Below are 13,676 nucleotides of genomic sequence, written 5' to 3'. Positions count from 1 at the left end.
CTGAGAAACTGTCTTGACGTCCATCTTGATCAAATAGTCTGATCTTCTCTGAGAACTTACGAGATAAACTCATTTTTCATATTTTCGGTTCCTCATGAATAACTGTGTGTACAGTTCCCACACTGGCAGCAAACTGTGCACTTATTGTTTCTGTAGACACGCTAAGGTCCTTATCTATCTTAAACAATTTCAGAATGGTTCATGAAAAAGAAAAAAATAAATAAATTAACAAAAATATGCAACAATTTTTGATTAACCAAAAACAAAAACAATGATTCTAAACATTATCATTTATTAGTGTTAAAATGTGAAATTAATGTTTCTCATATTTATTTTAGAAAGTAGTTTGTTAGTGCTCCGTGAAAAAGGGGCTCTATGTTATCCTGAAGTTTGGGAAACCTTCATCAATGTAATTCCTTTTTAATGAGCATGTTCACATTCTACCACTCCAAAAGGTATCTCATTTCCGATGCAACCCTCTACCTTTACAGGGACGTCCTAAAATAGATTTTTTTTTTCCACATATGGACAAGAGCTGCTCGGACACCTTATTCTGCCTTGACGGAGTTCAAAACCAGCTTCGAAATCAAGAAGATGATGTCCTTTTCTCCTTTCTGCAACATATTTTCCACAAAACGATATTGCGACTCTATCTCTACTCTATCGTTATTTTCATGGCAAGTGCTCGTCCGAGCTTCAATCTATGGTTCCCCACTACCAACATCAATAATTTCCCCCACTCTTTATCTGTGCCTAAACTTAAACGTAGATTCCATGAACAAAGCTTCTTTCTTAGAACTGCACGCCTGTGGAATTGTCTTCCGTTTTCCTGCTTTCCGGCTGACTACAATATGGTTGTGTTCAAGTCTAAAGTAAATAAGTTCTTGATGAGCCGTTCCATATAAGTTATTAAATTTACCAAATTTTCATTACTAATGATTACTATATTGACCAATTTCTACTGTACACTCTTTAACCCTTATCCTTGAGTGGCCTCTGGGCCTTGATAATGTGGTAATGCCTTTGTAAAAAAAAAAAAAAATGACTCTTTAAGCTACAACGATCTCTTCCACTATTAATCTATGCCTAAACTTTAACACAAATCCCACGAACAAAACTTTTTTCCTAAAACTACCCACCTCAGAAATTCTTACATTTTCTTCACTTTTTTTATTGCATCCTCGTTTTACTTAATTTATATTTCTCTATATCCTTAGTTTTAATACAAGTAATCGTTTATTTTGGTGTTTCCTTTGGCTTCAGTTATTTTCTTATATTTTTCTCATTGACTGTTGTTCATTCTTTTTGACTTCTAAATTCTGTTTCCGCCTTATTTATTTTCACTCCCTTCATTTTTCTACCACATTTGTGATTTTTTCAATTATCTTGTATCATTTCTTACTTTTGAATCTTCGCTTAGTGGTACATGTATATGAAGCATTAGATTGAATGCCTACTAAACACCACCCCCAGGTGTCTTCGGTCTCTCCGTATAGGGGTTTGTCGAGGTCTCTGTCCTGATAGGAAAATACTTCTAAAAGGAAGTAAATCCTGATCAAATAATCAAATAAAACAAAATGAATAAAAGCAAAAGAAAATGTTGGCAGGCCAGCACGCAGGATAAAAAGGGATCCTCAACTCGTTCATGCACCAGATGGGAAGAGGAAAGCAATGGTGAAAACTTGCGTTCCTTTGAAAGTTACAATATTGCATTACCAGAAGCAAACCGGGATCAGCCATCACACCTTGATAAAAAAAGATCCTAGCCCCCTACCATTAACAACTTACGCCCCCCCCCCAAAAAAAGGAACACAAGAGACTTAAAAAGCTCCGTCATGCACTATTGCTCCAAAAAAGGTACTGCTGTTTTGCTACTACTATTCTAAGTGTGAAAAGTGAAGCTAAACATTAAATCAGATGTTACTCAAAGAATAAGAATAAGAAAATCTAACCTCCCTGAGGACTTTAGTGCAAGAGAAATACAAACAATTGCACTTAAAGGGACGGTAAGAATCTCAAAAAAGATCTCTCGGTTGGAGTAACTAAACTAATGGGATAATGTTTGACATCCGGTAGAATGCCCCATCCCAGCAAAAATGAAGTGATAAGAAAGATAAAACAAAAGTGAAATGTTTAATGAGTGCATGCCACATCCTCCTGGCAGATGGCCACTGCCCGCCACAGCAAAGTATGTAAATACCACCATTGATATATCTGTGGAGAGATGCATCAAACATCTAAGAACATGAACCGTCACCCAGAGCATCAAATGGAAAGGGAACAGTGTTCTGTAAAAATACAGACAGTCTAACAAAAATGATCACAAACAGCCAAACATTTTTCATTTTATACTCCCATGTATATCTGTATGCCTACTTATATATGTGTGTGTGTCTATTCATTTTTCCGTACCCCCAAAAGACTAAGACCTTGGAGGCGCAAGATAAAGATGAACAGAAAAAAGATTAAATTGATATCCTGAAAGTCTTGTAATCTCTATTCTTTTTTCTCTTTCTATGTCTGTTTCTTCCCATTTGTTTTTTGTTCTGTTTGCAATTGACTTTTCCAATACACCATACTAACCCGACTACACCATGGACGCATGACACAGTGGTAAGAGTGCTTGGATATTCTCCTTTTTTTTCTTTTTTTACATGGAGTTCACCACTTATCAAGGCCTAATGGCCACTCAAGGATAAGGTTATTGTGTGTACAGTAATCAAAGGGATAGTGTAGCAATAGTATTGGAGAATTGGTAAGGTGTCATTACTTAGGGGGGGGGGCGGTTCATCAGGAATTTGTTTGTGTTGGACTTGAAGACATCCAGGTTGAAGTCAGGAGGGAAACAAGCAAGCGGAACAGAGTTCCACAGGCGTGCAGTTCTAAGAAAGAAGCTTTGTTCATGGTATCTACGTTTTGATTTAGACACAGATAGAGAGTGGGGAAAATTATTGACGGTGGTTTCAGCTAGTCGGGGGGGGGTTTGAGAAAGATTGGCGAGGGGGGACCAGAGAATGGAGCTTAGACGAGCACCTGCCATGGAAATAACGATAAAACAATGACAGGCTCGCTACGTCTCTTCTGTGGGAAAGAGGTTGCAGGGTAGAGGAAAGGACATCCCTCACCAAGCCACGGAGTCTATTTTGTACTCTGTCAAGGCAGGATAGGCTGTTTTTTGCAACCCCCGCCCAGATGTGGCAGTAGTACTCCATCTTTGGACGTACTTGGCTCTTATATAGATAGAGAATTGCATCAGTAGTGAGATATCTTCTGGAGCGGTAGAAGGGTCCCACCATTTTCCCAGCGACCTTGGCCACAGACTTGATGTATGTGTTCCATTTAAGATCGGGTGTAAAGGTCAAACCCAGGAGCTTATCAAATCCTGGGGGCCTCCCTTAGACGAGAGCCATGCATTTCAATTGATGCCAGATGGGGATCAGAGCGTTTATGATGTAGAAATAGGAGCTTGGTCTTAGATGCATTAAAGGTAACCAGCCACCTCTTTCCCCACTGTACCACGCGCTCAAGATCAGAGCGAACATCATCATTTACGGCCTTTGATGTGTTGCCATAGATGGTCGTGTCATCAGCATAGATGTCAACGAAAGATTTTAGCATATGTTTTGGGAGATCATTGATGTAGATTAGGAAGGGAGTTGGGCCTAGTATGGACTCCTGAGGGACTCCAGCATTAATACTGTGGGCCTCTGATTTCTGCCCATCAACCACTACTCTTATGAGCCTATCAGATAGAAATGATTTAATGATAGAGAAAACATTTCCAGTTATACCGTAGCTGGAAATCTTGTGTAGTAGGCCTTTATACCAAACCTTATTGAAGGCCTTTGATATGTCGAGAGCAATTGCCCTAGAAATTAAGCCTTTGTCGAGAGATTCGTTAATCCTATGAGATATAACTGTTAGCACATCTGCTGTAGATCTAGCAGAGCGGAAACCATATTGTATGTCGCTAAGAAGGTTATTTCTGCTGAGGTGGTTGACTACTTCTCTATTTATTGTGGATTCCAGCAACTTACTCATGACACACAGGAGACTTATTGGTCTGTACTGAGAGGGGGATGACTTATCACTTGAATTCTTGAATACAGGGCATACTGATGAGGTTTTCCAGGATGTTGGAAAGCACTTCTCCTTAAAGAAGGTTGAAGGTAAAATTTTCAGTGTGGCAAGCCTAAAAATACAACTACAAATTACTTAGCATGTACATACAGTCATGGATGACGGAACGAGAGCATCCTATCCTATGAAGTAAAGAAAGGGTTCCGTTCGAAAATCCGTCCAAATTTCCGAGTTCGGCAGAAACATTTTTGAGTTCAACAAGGTCAAAGAAGGTCGACATTTACATTGACCGAAACTGTGAATTGTGAAAATGACACTCAAGATGAGAACAACAGACTCCACGCTAAAGAAAGTAGGTCAATGGCGATGGATTATCAAAACCGACGTCATTAGCGTCCTATATAAAATCCGCATAGTAAAGGAATCCATGAAATATTGTGATATTGTTACAGTTTCAGATGCATGGTTGTTAACACAAGAGGCTCAATAGGTTTGTCAGAAACAGACGCAGCTGTGGAGAAACTAATGCGTGGAGTACTAGGCGACTTGTGGTAAAGCTTACTGATGATCTATACTGTGGAGGGAACAGCATAGAGGACCTATCATCAGTTTGAAAGAGAGTTCTCAGAACTCTAACTCTGGCTATTTTAAGACTATCCGCCAGCAAAACCATATGTCCTAAGGAAACAACTATCTAAAAATGGATATAGTCAAAGAGATTGTTGTCAGCTGGCTCTCATCGTACCGTTACACTAAGCTCCTGTCAATATCATAAAACTGTGAAGGGTCTACGATCATTCATAGGAGCCTACTGTGGCCTGACCGCCTCTGAGAGAGGTGGAGCTCCCCATTGAGGGGAGATTGAGACCTCTCAAACACTGAGTAAGACCGAGCAACTATGCTAGTATTAACTGTTAAGCATTATTGGGTGGCCGGGGAGTGGCAGGTAACCTAGCTGAAAGAATGAATTTATTGTGTTTTGTAAAACAGGCATACTTTTATTGTTTGGGAAAAATGACAAGGGATATCATTTGAAAGCTAGAACGAAATATAATTTTGTTCTTGGCGAAACCCAACTCAAGGACGTCTGGCTTTTGAGCACTAGGTTAGCACAGAGATCAAACTGTCAACCCCTCTGAGCCTGTGAATGGGATTGAGTTGTGATCACAGATTTTAAGACCATGCAAGGCATTCGAACTTCCCTGGAATGATGCGCTGATCGATGATTGGTTTAGTGGCTTACCCCAACCAACTCTTCCATCGAAATATCAGAAAATGCCCGCGCCAAAAATCTCAGATTGGAGTCGAATTTCAAGAGAAGTAAACGCTGCCCAAAGAGATGCCACCCCCTCGACCGTTGCCACCGTAGAGAATGGAGAATAAGACTTAGGAGTGTTTTTTTGTGTAATGAGATCGAACTGAACAATTGTACATACGTAAATTTCGTGAATGAATTTAAGTAGATTAGAAACATCTGTGTTTGTCTTCCTTTGGCTTGAAGGAGAAGCTAATTATTTTCAGTGGACACTGGCATATCAACCCGATAAACGAAGCCCCTATAAAGAACTCTCGGAGGAAAGACTGTGGAGAAATGCGTGACTTACCTGGATAGACCACGTGCGGGTCGGTCACCGAAAATAAATAAAAAGAAAGAAAAGAAACGGTCAAGACTCTTATTTATAGAGTAGTGATCACGTGAGTTAGAAGAATATGCAAATAGAGGTGAACGATTTTGCGATATAAAAAGCCTGTGTTGTTAAGAGGAGGGGTAGACTGTTGGCAGAAGTCAGTGCTGTCAGACGTGCTTTAGAGTTTTGTTATTATATGCTGTGTTCGATTGTTGGGAGAGAGAGAAAAGAGAAGAGGAGGAACCAAGAAGACATTCTGCAGATACTTGACTTTGTGTTGGTTTTAAGCTATTTCGGCGCTTGGTGTGCGGTGACTAACAATGGACAGATTCGACATTCGCTTAATACCCGAGTTCGACGGATCTACCACTGGACCGGCTGTCGTCGAATGGATTGAAAAGGCAGAGAAAATCTGTAAACTGTGCAAAATTAAAGAATCAGCCACAGTTATCCCTTTGAGGCTAACAGGAGGGGCCTATGCAGTCTACCAACAACTCGGGGATGAATCAGACTGGGATGAAATCAAGCAGAGCCTGTATACAGCGTTTGGTACAGATCCATTTGTTGCGTGGCAACAGTTCACGAGCCGGACACTTCAACCCAAGGAAACAGTCGACGTGTACCTAGCCGACCTGCGAAAATTATCTGTACCGTTTGGTGGGGTCAACGATAAAATATTAAGCTGTGCTTTTTTGGTAGGCCTACCCGAGGAGGTCAGTAAACTGTTGCGGGCATCATCAAGAATCGATGAATTGTCAACTGATGAGTTATTGGCCCGAGCTCGAAACATCTGTAAGGAACAGGAACCAATTGCAGCAGCAGCTCGTTTTCGACATGGAGGCAATGTGGACTCTCTTCCAGATAGTAATAAGCATGCCACCCCAGTGTGCTATAAATGTGGGGAGGCCAATCATTTTGCTAAAGAGTGCCGAAGTGATAGGAGAGGTGTATATCCACAATCAAAGAGACCAGTGCAATGCTATCGCTGCAATAAGTTTGGGCACATATCTCGCAACTGTTCGGGAAACGAAGTTGGGGGCAAGGTACTATCGCTACCCTTGCCCCCTGCCAACCAATAAACACAGGATTGCCTGTCATTAGCGTTAAACTGGATGATGTGCAGTGTTCAGCACTTATAGACACGGGGTGTTCCCGGTCTATAGTTAGTGCCCATTGCTGTCCGGTGTGGCGGAGGAACCCAGTCGGCGTTATGACCATCAATGGTTTATCACGGGTATGTTGTGGTGAAGGGACAGTCACAATCTGTACTGAGAAGGGTGACACAGCTAAAGTTGACGTTCTGGTGACACAGGAGAAACCCCTTGGCTACGACATGTTGCTTGGAATTGATGCAATACAAGCACTAGGAGGCGTTACAATCACAGCAGCTAGAGGTATCAGGCTTGGAGAAGGGAAAGACGTCTGTGCAGCCATGTCGATTGAAGAAAAGGACTTCTGTGCTACATTTGATGACAACGAAAGGGTGTGGACTGCAAAGTGGAAATGGGCCATGGGCCAGGAACCACATCGGCTGTGCAACACGATTCCAGAGTATGCAGTTTCTACCAAGAACAGGGCCACATATGAAGAAGAACTTCAGATGTGGATTGACAACGGTTGGTTAATACCATACCCACAGGAACGTCTGGGACCACCCAAGGGATTAATTCCGCTCATGGCTGTTGAACAACCTACCAAAGAAAAAATTCGTCCCGTAATGGATTACCGAGAGTTGAATCGGCATGTTGATGCGTTTACCGGAAACGCAGATATGTGCGCTGCTAAACTGAGAGAGTGGCGTCAAAAAGGGAGCAATGTAGCACTTCTGGATCTAAAGAGGGCCTACCTGCAGATACGTGTCCATGAGTCATTATGGCCGTTTCAGACAGTACTACTCAAGGGAAAACTATATTGTTTGACACGTTTGGGTTTTGGCCTAAACGTAGCACCCTTGATTATGACAACCATTATTAAAACTGTTTTGATGCAGGATGAGACCACAGCAAAAGCTGCTTCAGCCTACATAGATGACATCTATGTTAATGAGGACATAATGTCTGCGGATGCAGTTCGAATAAAACTGAAAGCGTTTGGGTTAATAAGCAAAGACCCTAAGCGCCTAAAGGATGGAGTGCCCGTACTAGGCCTCGAAGTCTGGGAGGAGGGCAATACGTTGCGATGGAAGCGAGGGAGCCCACTTCCAAAGTTACCCAATGTATTAACAAGACGTACTGTGTTTTCTATCTGTGGTAAATTGGTAGGACATCTACCTGTCTGTGGATGGCTCCGATCGGCAACAGGAGTGGTGAAAAGACGAGTGACTACAGTAACAAAAGGATGGGACGATGTTGCGGATGATGATTCTCTCCAACAAATGATGGCTGAAATGTTGTCCAGAGTGCATAGGAATGACCCTGCCCGGGGTGAGTGGCAAGTGTCTGGAAACTAACTAAATGCATGGGTTGACGCAAGTTCGTTGGCTACAGGTGTCGTGTTGGAGCAACTAGGTGTTGTTGTGGAAGATGCATGCTGGCTTCGTCCGAAAAATGATGCCCAACATATAAATTTGGCAGAACTTGATGCCACGTTAAAAGGTCTTAATCTCGCATTGCAATGGCAGACTAATGTTGTGCATCTCCACACTGACTCATTGTGTGTTTACCATTGGTTAACCGACACCTTGACTGGAAAGGCTCGAGTTAAGACTAGAGCTGCAAGTGAAATGCTAGTACGAAGGAGACTAGCAATAATTAAGCGTCTAGTTGACGAATACAGCTTGCAGATAAACATTACGTTAGTCTCGTCGATGGAGAATTTGGCTGATAGCTTGACTCGAGTACCAAAGAGGTGGATCGATGCAATGAGGCAGGGATCCGATCTTCAACAACAAACATGCGCGACTGTAACGGATCAATTAACACCTGACCAGATCCGTATGATACACCAGCAGATTGGACATCCTGGAATTCAGAGGACTGCATATTTTGTCCGAAGAGTATGCCCTGCAACTACAAAAGCATCAGTGAAAGCAGCCATACGTTCGTGTGAAGAGTGTCAGAGAATTGATCCGGCACCATCCCAATGGCAAAAAGGGAAGCTCGAGGTGGAGGGCAACTGGCAGCGAGTAGGGATGGACATAACACATTATGGGGACAAACATTTTTTGACCATGACGGATTGTGGCCCGACACGTTTCACAATATGGCGCCTGTTGACACGACAGGATGCAGCCAGCATTATACAAGAGTTGAGAGCCGTCTTTTTTGAACGTGGTGCCCCGATTGAAATTCTGACTGATAATGCCGCCACATTTCGATGTCAAGAATTTCAGAAATTCGTGCACGAATGGGGGATTAAAATGCATTATCGGTGTGCATATTATCCCGAGGGTAATGGTATAGCAGAACGGTGTCACCGCACCATCAAAAGAATTGCAGCCAGGACGCAGTGCTCTATTCCAGAAGCTGTGTACTGGTATAATATAACACCCAAGGACAATGCAACACCAGCAACTGAACCAGCCAATGGGATTTACCAATATGAACAGCGTGTGAAAGGAGTTGATGCCATACCATCAGTGATGAGTGTTGTCAATACACCATATCAGGTGGGAGACCTTGTTTGGATAAAACCCCCGAATGCTGAGTGCACTACGAAATTTTTCCGGGGAAAAATAGACGAAATCATAAGTCCTCAGACCATGTTGATTGGTGGCATACCACGTCACGTAAAAGATATCCGCCCTTGTTATACCTCTTCTGATTCTGAGGACGATGAGGAGGATCACACACCGTTCAGAGATGATCCTGATCACTTACTGCCCCTTCAGGTGAGCATAGAAACACCACCAACAGAACCAGACGAGGGAATGATGGGACATACTGATGACAATAGTGAGGAGAGCGATGGACACAAGGAAGTAATGCCTCATCGAAATACTCGACAGAGACGAATACTGCCCACCCCCCGTGATTGCGAAACCCCGCGAGAAGGGATGATGGAGCACACCGAGGAAATGACGCCTCCGATTCTTCAGAGAAGTACCCGACAAAGACGGATACTGCCCCCCTGCCCTGATTGTGAGACACCGCCTATGGAACCACGAGACGGGATAATGGAACAGACTGGTAGTAATGATGGTGGTAATGAAGAAAACAGCAATGAGGAAGTGCTGCCCCCAATTCTTCGAAGGAGTACCCGCCAACGACGATTGCCCGCATGTCCTGTTTGTGATCATGAGATCAGGGGGGAGTGTGGAGAAATGCGTGACTTACCTGGATAGACCACGTGCGGGTCGGTCACCGAAAATAAATAAAAAGAAAGAAAAGAAACGGTCAAGACTCTTATTTATAGAGTAGTGATCACGTGAGTTAGAAGAATATGCAAATAGAGGTGAACGATTTTGCGATATAAAAAGCCTGTGTTGTTAAGAGGAGGGGCAGACTGTTGGCAGAAGTCAGTGCTGTCAGACGTGCTTTAGAGTTTTGTTATTATATGCTGTGTTCGATTGTTGGGAGAGAGAGAAAAGAGAAGAGGAGGAACCAAGAAGACATTCTGCAGATACTTGACTTTGTGTTGGTTTTAAAGACGATCATGACTATTGCGACTTCGAAGGGATCAGAAGTCACCTTAGAAACCATGTAATTCCTCATGTTCCTACTTTCTTGGCCCTTTAGATGAAGCCACTGCATGAAAAGAGTCACTGGATGCTGTAAACTGACAACAAATGTGAGGCTTTCTTCACTGCTCAGAAAAAAACACACTTGCGCAAAAACCATTCATCTACTCCGTCCTGTCGACCAGTTGTGAATTGTGACTGACGGTTCTGTCAGGTACCACAGTATTAGTGTCCTGACATGCACAAACAAAGGAGGGATACTCTGTGGTCATTTTTATGTGAGACTACACGGCCTCAACCCACCTGTTTATCATGTGAAGTCGAAGAATTGGCTATTGCTGCACTGCTGCAGTGATAAAACATTTTATCCCATACCTGATTCAGTCAGAACATTATTCCGCTATCCTCACTAATAGCAAGCCCTGTGTTTTGGCATATAAAAAGCTCTGCCAAGGCCAATTTTCAACCGGTTGGCTCTTAGAGTAGATGCATGTAGATTATCATTTAGTTCCTAAGTAGTGTGCCATCATCAGCGAAGATGAGATGTGGCAGGTGTTTGCCATTGATGTTGACTCCCCTACCCTCCCACAATCCAACTGATTATCACATCCAGGAGACAGGCTATGAAGAGTTTTGGCGAGATGTTGCCACCTTGTCTTGCTCCACTCTCCATCTTAATCTTGTTACTGTCACGACGTATCTTTAATTCAAATCGGTCCGACGTAAGTGTTTTCTTGTAACGAGTGTTTATTATGCAAGATTATCCAAATGAGGACCTCCTGAGAATAGCACAAAGTTTAAGAATACTGAGTTTTATGAACAGAGTGTCACACATAGCTTGAAATGACTCTGTTCTGAGTGAGAAACAGTCATTAAATCATATAAGTCGAACGCGTATATGTGTGTGTTCATTACATAAGAAAAAAACAGTAGTTCGAAATAAGAATTAATTCTCATTCAATGTGGTAATTTTCCATGATGAGAATTAAGGTTCATATTCATGGCAAGACGGGGGGATTCATTGATATCCAATCTTGTAGAAAACAAGAGGGAGAAACTTGAATAAAAACTGAAATGAACTGATTTAATTTTCACGGACTATTCTTATATAACCATGTTCTCGAACGTTCCGACCTGTTTGCTGTATCACTACGCACAAAAGCGAAACATAGTTTCTTTGTTTCATGTGTACTGTACACGGCTGGTCAAATCGCAATGTTGTGTGCTTATGCATTCTGATACACGTGCTTATGTCGAAAACAGTGATTGCCACGAAAATGTTTCTGCTGAAGATTTGTTCTGGCCGTATGTGGCAGTTGTAGCACTAGGTGTATCAGAATGTTTGTAGGAATCTTTGACACCCCTAACACGAAACTGCGAATAAAATATTAAAAAGAAAACTCGTAATTTCTCTTTTAAAAGTGGGTTGTTTATTTTATTTATGGATTATACTTCCAAAATAAACTATTAAAGTTGTTTTAAAAGTAATAGAAATATTATTTTTTTTTATTTTTTAAAAAACAGTAATGGAATTAATTGAATTTTACGAGGTCAGCAGTTTTCAATTTTTAAACTTTAAAAATCTATCAAAATTTTTCTATTGATTCTATGTTTACGATATTTCCAGTGTCAATGTGAAATTTTATGTTCTTTCCAATAAACCAGATATACTATTTTAGACAAACGTTTTTTTTTAATTCACGCCCCCCCCCCATTTTCAAATGTCTACTAAAAATTTAATAATTAATTTACTCACTGTTGTGAAGTACGTAGCTGCGGCTACAACTAAATACGAAACAGCGTGCAAAGCACGCAGAGCTCTGTACAAAACACGTCTCCGGTAATAAAGCTTCTGGTGCTTAACTTGAAAACGACTGCCTTTGTTCTCTGTTACATTTCGCATCATTACATGGTGTAACGAAGTGGGATTTCATTTTTTTCTTCTTTCCGGAATAACGTAAACACTGTGGATAATTATAATCGTTCAGCAAAATGTACATATTTTAACTCGGACTTTGTGGTTACATATCCTGGCACGGAATTTATCAACCACGTGGATTCGGTCATTTTTATACATTCGTCGGAAAAAAACATGGGATATGCAATTCCACCACCAGTGAAAATGAAAATGGACGGCGATTTACGAGAGAACTGGGCCCTCTTCAAATTAACCTGGGAAAATTATGCAGCTGCAACGGAAATTGGAAAAAAAGCAGCAAAAATACAGGTAGGAACTCTGCTTTCTATCATCGGTAAAGAATGTTTACAGATATACAAAAATCTGCCAATATCGGAAGAGGAATAAGCGAGTACAAAAAATATTTTGGAAAGACTCACAGACTACTTTGAGCCTAAGCAAAACACCATATACCAACGGTATATGTTTAATTCCTGCACACAGGAACAGGACGAAAAATTTGACAGTTACTTAAATAAATTAAGAAACCTAGTTAAAACCTGCAAGTACGGTGCACTTGAGGATGAATTACTACGTGACCGAATTGTGATAGGTACCAGCAATAATAATGTACGGGCCAGCCTCCTTAGCGAATCTGGACTTAACTTAGACTAGACAATAGATATTTGCCAAAGCACTGAACAGGCTGAACAACAGCTCGGCAAACTTAACAAATCAGTAGAGAACGTCCACTTCACGAAAGCAGACAAAAAAAAAGACACGCGAATTTATAAAGGACTGCAAATTCTGTGGACAGAGCCATGACAAAGGGAAATGTCAGGCCTATGGACTAACGTGTGCGATCTGCCTAAAGTGCAATCACATTGCCAGGGTATGCCAATCACAGACACAGCCTACCCCACCACAACGGCCAAACAAACCCATGACGAAACGAACTGCAAAAGTGCGCTATGTTGAAACAGAAGTGCCCAGCAGTGATGAAAGCATTTATGTTCTGGGATCTCTGTCAGACCGCAAACAGTACCACGCAGACATTTGTCTATCCATCCCAGGAGACAGTGCAAGGACCACGGGTAGATTCCAAATTGACACAGGAGCAAGCTGCAGCACCTTGGCCCTTGCCGACTATAAACATCTAAAAATAAACACCACTACAGCCTTCTCACACAAGGTTAAGGCTGTACGACAATTCCATACTGCAACCCTTGGGCTCAGTGATACTTCATTGTGAGATAAATGGCATAAGAAAAAAAGTCAACTTTCAAGTGGTGGACAGCAACTCACCTTCACTACTTTCCGGACAGGCTAGCTCAGCTCTGAGGCTGATAGCTTTTAATACAGAATGTGTTCAACAACTGAGTGAAGTAAAGGAGACAAGGACAACTACTAAAGAAGATATCCTCAGGAAATATGAAGACGTTTTCTCTGGCCT

Source organism: Euprymna scolopes, chromosome 45 (genome assembly GCF_053919585.1).
Source record: "Euprymna scolopes isolate OS-2025 chromosome 45, ASM5391958v1, whole genome shotgun sequence".
NCBI classification, from domain to species: domain Eukaryota; kingdom Metazoa; phylum Mollusca; class Cephalopoda; order Sepiida; family Sepiolidae; genus Euprymna; species Euprymna scolopes.
The sequence above is the reverse complement of the archived record's forward strand: the minus strand, read 5'-3'. Positions refer to the sequence as shown.